Below are 7,600 nucleotides of genomic sequence, written 5' to 3' on the forward strand. Positions count from 1 at the left end.
TGTAAGTGGTCCATGATGCCATGGTCATGTAATGGTTTTAGCTCCCATGAAGAGTGTCTTCCACCAAAACTTGTAAAACAGAAATCCTCTCAAATGTGGACGATAGTCCAAAGTCTAGGGGCATGAAAGTAATGATAAATGTCCCTCACACAGTGCCAGATAGAACAATTGAAATACAAATCTCTGTCAGTTAAGCCGCTGATTCTTGATTTCGGCTCAGGTCATGGTCTCGGGGTTCTTAAGTATGAGCCCTGCACGGGGCTCTGTACTGGTGGTGTGGAGCCTGCTTGGGATTCTCTCTCTCCCTCTCTCTCTACCCCTCCCCCACTCATGCTCTCGCTCTCTCTCTCTCTCAAAAAGAAAATAAACATTAAAAAATAATTTTTTTAAAAAAGAGAGGAACCATCTTTGCATTCCCCAACACTTTGCAAAGCCTTTAGTACATTTTACTTGGTCCAGTACGTTTTTACTGAAATGAAGGACACAATTGTAATTCCTACTCCATTTAGAGGGGGTCAATCTATGAAAACAACTCCATGCTTCAGTAATGAAACAATCCCTTCTTCGTTTAAACAATAACCAACCACCCCCATACGTATATACCTTGACAAATAGACATTCAGATCAAAAGCAGTTCTGATTGTCAGCAAGATAACTGAAGCATTATAATTTGAGAACTTTAATGCAACATGGGCTACAGACTATGTTGTAATGATCACTCTTACGGCTAATCCCTCATTCTTAATTCATAGAAGAGCATGTTGTAATGGTTACTGGTTCTAATCAAGCTTGTTCCAAACCCATACATTGAAAACGAAATGGGACAGGGAAGGAGGATAAATAAAATCAGGTGAGATGATTGGTTATGATCCAGAGTGTTAGAACTGTGGCTCGGATATTCAAGTCAATTTCAATTCTGCTTGCTTCCCCCTGAGTCCTTTTTCAAAGAAAGTATTTCCACATAATTTAACCTAGAGGGCTCTACTTACATTTTACTGCAATATCAGAAAATGAGATCCCTCTTTGTTCTGATTGAAGAACACACATATCTTAGGGAAGAGCTTCTGGGGAAGTCTTCTGAAATAGGTTAAGGTGTATGAGGGATCAGCAAGGTCTCCTGAACAGATTACAGTCTTCCTTTAACTAGGTATCTTGACATTATGTGTCTTATTTGACTTTTTCAGGCAGAGAAATAAGTTTGTTGTGGTTATAACGTATTTGCATTCTTTAAGATGAGAGGAAAACTCAAAACACTTTAAATGCATCATACAAAACATATCATAAAAAGCAAGCTTAAGTAAAATGAAGAGCAGGAATGACCCAGAGACTGTGCAAGAAAATTTGAAATTCATTTAGGTCTTATTATTAGAATATTCCAACTGTTGCCAGTAATTGACCTTGAACAGTGAGATGGGTATTTATATTTCTGTATGTTAAGAAAATCTTCTTGCCTATCTCTAACGCTTATTCGGGTCCAATTTCCCAGTTGCCTTTATTTAAAACTCAAAATAACAGGGGCGCCTAGGTGGCGCAGTCGGTTAAGCGTCCGACTTCAACCAGGTCACGATCTCGCGGTCCGGGAGTTCGAGCCCCGCGTCAGGCTCTGGGCTGATGGCTCAAAGCCTGGAGCCTGTTTCTGATTATGTGTCTCCCTCTCTCTCTCTGCCCCTCCCCCGTTCATGCTCTGTCTCTGTCCCAAAAATAAATAAACGTTGAAAAAAAAAAATTAAAAATAAATAAATAAATAAATAAATAAATAAAAACTCAAAATAACAAATTTTCGTGGCATAGTTAATATCGACTTTGTTAACGCATTTGTTGAATCGTTTACTTGAAATACTGCTCAAGGTGCTTGAGTCTATGTTTTTCCTTCGGGTTGATGTACTATTTTCCTATTAGACTAAGATAAACCAACAATGCTCTTGCCTCTTTACAAAGCTAGCTTTGGGTCTCCAAACCCACCCCCTAGATCCTTGAATAGATTTGATTTTTCTCCCGGACCTTCACATCTTCTTCTGGGACCTGGTGTCTTCATTTCTCTTCTTCCCATTTTGAATGTGTTTGAAAACAAAAATACAACCTCACTTAATCCCATTGATTTCTTTATCAGCTACACATTGTTCTTCCCTTTACTAAAAATACCCCAAATGAGTAACTATGTTCTCATTGTCTATGTTTTTAAAAGCATTTGATCCATGACCCCTTCAGTAACATCTTCCTCCTTAAGCAATAAGCTGTTCATCAACAGATTCCACCACCTTTTTCTTAGTCGGGGTCTCAGGATCTCTTCAGTATCTTCCACTTGTGAGGCCCCTTCCTTCTTCAAAGCCAACTTGTGACTTCACAGACCCCATGCTGATCATCCACTATTTCTTTTGCCTCCCTTTATAACCTATCTCCCTGGCCCCATTCCTCTCTGTTTGAATATTTTCTACTTTATTTTTTTAAATTAATGTATTTAGTTTGAGAAAATGAGAGAGCACAAGCAGGGAAGGGGCAGAGAGAAAGCGGGGCAGAGAGAAAGGGAGACGGAGAATCCTGAGCAGGCTCTGGGCTCTCAGCACAGAGTCTGACTCGGGACTCGATCTCACAATCATGAGATCATGACCTGAGCTGGAACCAAGGCGCCCCAAATATTTCCTACTTTAAACATCACCTTGCATTTAAAGTCGCTTAAATAAAATTGTGCCACAAAATATGCTCATTCACCTGAATATGTTACATATTCCTGGTAATGATATACTACAAAATCCTCAGGCTGAAAACACTGACTATCCTCCCCTTGCCTTGATCAACAATCTCTATTTGGGAAGCCAGATAAGTCCTACAAACGAAGCATGCTTTTAAAAATCACACACATAAACACACACACACACACACACACACACACACACACATTCAACCCCTCGTTCAGTGGGTAATGACAAAATGTTTAACATTCATTCCCCTTCTCACACCTACCTATCAAAGGTTGTATTTCGGACACTAGAGAGCAATTAATAACACCAATATAACTACTTTCTTACAAAGATACAGGACCAAGGAACACGGGCTCTTTAGAAACTCTTCCCAAGGATGTCAATGTAACTTTTTCTTTTTTAAATAATTCTATGACACTTGAAACTGATTATTCATTCTCATTCTGTTTTTCTAAAAGCACTCAAAATGCTTTTTTCATTTTAGCTAATTAACAAAGGACTTTGAAACTGTTACTGCATTCGTTTTTAGTAGTAATGATCCGTCAATACAATACTAGGGGACTTATCAAATTGTTACGATGGCATTGATGTTATGAATACACCGTATGGGCGGAAAAAAAGAATGTACTGTGTGGTGCCTAAAAATGCAAACACAGATTAAACTTCTTTAATTTGTGGGGGGGATAGATAAATAATGATTTGCAGCAACCAGGGATCTCATATGGCTTTGTTCATATTTTAATAGTGTGCTTCCCTTTGCAGTCTGAGTAATTAAGTCTTATGACATTCCAGAAACCATAAATCCTGCTGCGATGTTTAAGTTTAGAACAACCTCTTGATGTACAATCAAAATAATAAAAATAAAAAAGGACACTTCTCTGGTTCTTAACAAGCTATTTTCCTTTTACCTTTGAAACACAATTGAATGTGGCCCTCTCAAACTGTTTGGTCTCATTGTTCACTGAAAGTTCCTTTTGAAATTCATTGCCTTCAATTACATTTTTTAAAAGAATTTTAATTGCATGGCTGCAAAGAATAAAGATGCTCTAGGCTCCATTTGTTTATCATGGAGGGGCCTAAAAAATGAGGACAGAGCTTCCCAGCTCGTGAAGGGGTTGCAGAGAGAGGGAGATGACTTTTAATTCGACAAGTTCAGAGAGATTTCTTAGTTTGACGCGCTCGGCAGGAGGTCTTTGAGCGCCTGGCAATGCTTCAGCATTCTGAGCTTTGAAAGTCTTTCCCTGCAGCAGAAATTGTATCAAAAGCCAATGATAATATTCCCTGCAAGGTAAAGCACCCTATTGAAGATTTCGAGAGCTGTTTATTTATTCATCACAGTTTTTCTTTTAGGACATATCAGGCATCTAGGTAATAATTCACATAGATGATAGAAAATGCAAAAAAAAAAAAAAAATCCCCTCATTAATCTTTCACCTTTTCCCTCTTCTGCTTCTCTGTAGGCCACATGTAGATATAAAATGTTCTTTCTGCTTGTCCCAAGCATATATATCTTTATTCCAAATCTCAGTTTCTTCCCTTCTCTTTCCATTTTTAAACAAAATTGTCATTTCAGCCTCCCTTCTACCACCAGCTGAGCATATAAGATGTTTATGGCCATTTCCTCCTGCTAAATCCTCAAAGTGATTAATTAATTTTACAGAAGTATGTTCAGTTTCCGAGGCTCTTTTGGAATCTTGGTATTTTAAGTATGTTTCAGAAAACTGTTTTCAAAGCTAATGTTAACAATCATGTTGATCTTTTGAAGGATATACATATTTTAATATTTTGTATTATGTTTTGTATACACGGTAGGAGAAAAAAAAATGTTTCCCCCTCTTTCACGGTTTCTAGGGCAGAGCTGGGAATAAGGGACCATGACAACCTTTCCCTCTTGTAACATCAGTGTCTGCTATCCGTTTGGCAGAATCAGTGAAGACAAAAACAGTTTCCTTCATTTTTTTTCTTCCATCTTCTATGGCATTAAAAGTGACCTTGCCTTGCAGATATCGGTGAGTGACCACCAGGGAAGCAGTTGCTATGGAAGAGGAAATTTTCTTGATTTTTTTTTTTAAACTATGGGAACTTGAGGAATGTCCAATGCTTAAAGCTGTAGCCCTTTTTTGTTTGGTTTTGTTTTTGTTTTTCTAATGGAATCAATGAAGGAAAACTATGCATGCAAAAAAAGAAACTTGGAAAAAATTCAGTGCCTCATCATATTCGGGCATCTTTAAGTACCTTTCACTTTCACAAACATAACCCTGGCTGTAGACTGTATTTAAATATCAGAAGTGTGAGAGGAAATTGCCAGACCAACTAACCCACCTCCCTAACAAAATATCCATAGAATAGCATCAGCAAATATTCCGTCCTTCCATTAATATTAATTGAACTTCCATAGAATGCAAAGCAAGGCACAAGGCACTTTAAAACTGCAAACTGGTCCTTAGGATTTCACACTTTATTGTTGGTTCTGGATCATTTTGACACACAGAGAAGAGCAGAACCAAACATAATCCCAAACTGGACATAGTCCCACAGTGAACATATCACAAAACAATCATTCGTTAACAGGTTTTGTAAAGGGATAGATTTTGTAGAAATATTTGTGTAGTTTAAGCATAATAATTTAATCTTACAATTTAGACCTGGTACAGGAAGTTTCAGGAAACTTGATCTCACCTAACTCTGCTTCTAGAAAGCCATTACGACCACATACCCACAGCACCATGGTGACATAAGCTAGTTCTTTTTCCTAGACTGGCATTAGGTTGTGCTGTCTTAAGCCATCCTTGGGATGGGAGAGTTAGTTGTTTGAGTGCCTCTTAATGCAAAATGGGCATAATTAGACTTTTAAACCGATGAGTTATAATTTGAATAAGGTCTATCGGTAAACTGAAAAGTAAAAGAAGTTTGATACATGAATATAAATAAAAATGCCTTTATTTAACATTTCATATTAGTTTCTCAATGAAATAACTACCTGCTGAGATCTCTTGTGAATTTTGCACTATGAAGCAGCCTCTATTTAAAAATTCAGTGAACAGGGGCACCTGAGTGGCTCAGTCGGTTAAGCGTCCAACTTCAGCTCAGGTCATGATCTCATGGTCTGTGAGTTCGAACCCCACGTCGGGCTCTGTGCTGACAGCTCAGAGCCTGGAGCCTGCTTCAGACTCTGTGTCTCCCATTCCCTCTACCCCTCCCTCTCTCTCTCTTTCTCTCTCTCTCTCTCTCAAAAATAAACATTAAAAAATAAAAATAAAAATAAACACAAAAATTCAATGAACAGTAGAGGTGAATAAGAAGATATTGGGATCTATTATGCAAGTATGAATAATCTCAAACATGGGTATATTGAAAGGACATTTTTGCCTCTAATGTTTAAGGAAAGCTTATTGCCTTTTCTTACTTCATCAGGATCTCCAGGATTTCTGTGAATTTGGCATTCATAGAAGTGGTCCAACGAAGTGATACAGAGGAAAATTTATTTTTGCTCCTGTCATTTTATGCCTCCTCCTCCCACCCCTGCTGATGTAAAATAGTGTCTGTAGATATTTGTGTTGTGCCCTCAAATCCCAGTTGAGGTGGTTTCTTCATTTCTGTTCTCATTTTTTTTTTTCAAAAGCTGCATGATGGCAAGTCAGTCATTCATGTGACCAACAGGCAACTGGATTAAAATAGTTAACTGAAATAATATTCCAGATCATTTTAAAATCTTACACTAAGGTTCTGAGCTCCACAAATATTTATATGAATTGTTTCTTTTGTTTTCATCACATGAGCATAAAAGAAAATGTTTTCTCCTTTAGGTATAGAACAAAATTCTTAATGGATTATATTGAAAGCATACCTTCTTTTTCTCTTCATAATCATATCAAATTGTGACTTGAACACTGAAGTCAGCATATAGTTTGTTGGTAATAGATTTTATTTAAAACTTGATCAATCTAGGGGCCCCTGGGTGGCGCAGTCGGTTAAGCGTCCGACTTCAGCCAGGTCACGATCTCGCGGTCCGTGAGTTCGAGCCCCGCGTCGGGCTCTGGGCTGATGGTTCGGAGCCTGGAGCCTGTTTCTGATTCTGTGTCTCCCTCTCTCTCTGCCCCTCCCCCATTCATGCTCTGTCTCTCTCTGTCCCAAAAATAAATAAACGTTGAAAAAAAAAATTTAAAAAAATAAAAAAATAAAACTTGATCAATCTGATTTTATATGATTGTATTTGAGCTTTCTCATAATTTCTATGCTAGTATCCTTGATGAGTGATCTAAACATTCCTAAGGTGTCTTCAGGAGTGGTATTATTTTGGATCAAGTGAACTTTTAGGGAACATGCAAATAGTCTATATGCCAATATAGTAAAACAAAATAGTAAGTCAATTCAAGCAACCCTAGCATTGTAAGTAAGTTAAGTCTGCTTTATAGCTGTTAACATCAGAAGGAAAAGTCAACTTTCAGTTACCTGGGTTGTTTGAAAGTCAACATTTTGGGAAGAAGCATTTTGTTTCATGTAACAAAATTGAATACTCAGAGTGTAATGGGATGAAAAACAGTCATTCAGTCATTGTACATCTTGGATATATCTAGTCTTTCTTTCTTCATTATTGACTGCAAGTACAAGAAATACTTATTTTTTTGACGGGACGAGGATGCCAATAAATGCATTTTTCTAGGTTGGCTATTTCCCCATTTGCTAAGGAGGATTCTTTGTCTCCTCAGTTTTTTCTTCTCCCTCCAAGGAGGTACTTGCCACATCATTTGGAGGAGCTTTCAGATGGCAGAAACTATTGCAAAAAAAGAGAAAGAAGGGATAATAATCAAGCTATGGGGGGGGTTGAGTTTCTTAGGTATTGACAATATTGCAGAGGCAAATAGAATGGAAGAGAAACAGGGCTGTTAAGAAATTATTTC

Source organism: Puma concolor, chromosome B1 (assembly GCF_028749965.1).
Source record: "Puma concolor isolate L17-30 chromosome B1, mPumCon1.1.hap2, whole genome shotgun sequence".
Lineage (NCBI taxonomy): Eukaryota > Metazoa > Chordata > Mammalia > Carnivora > Felidae > Puma > Puma concolor.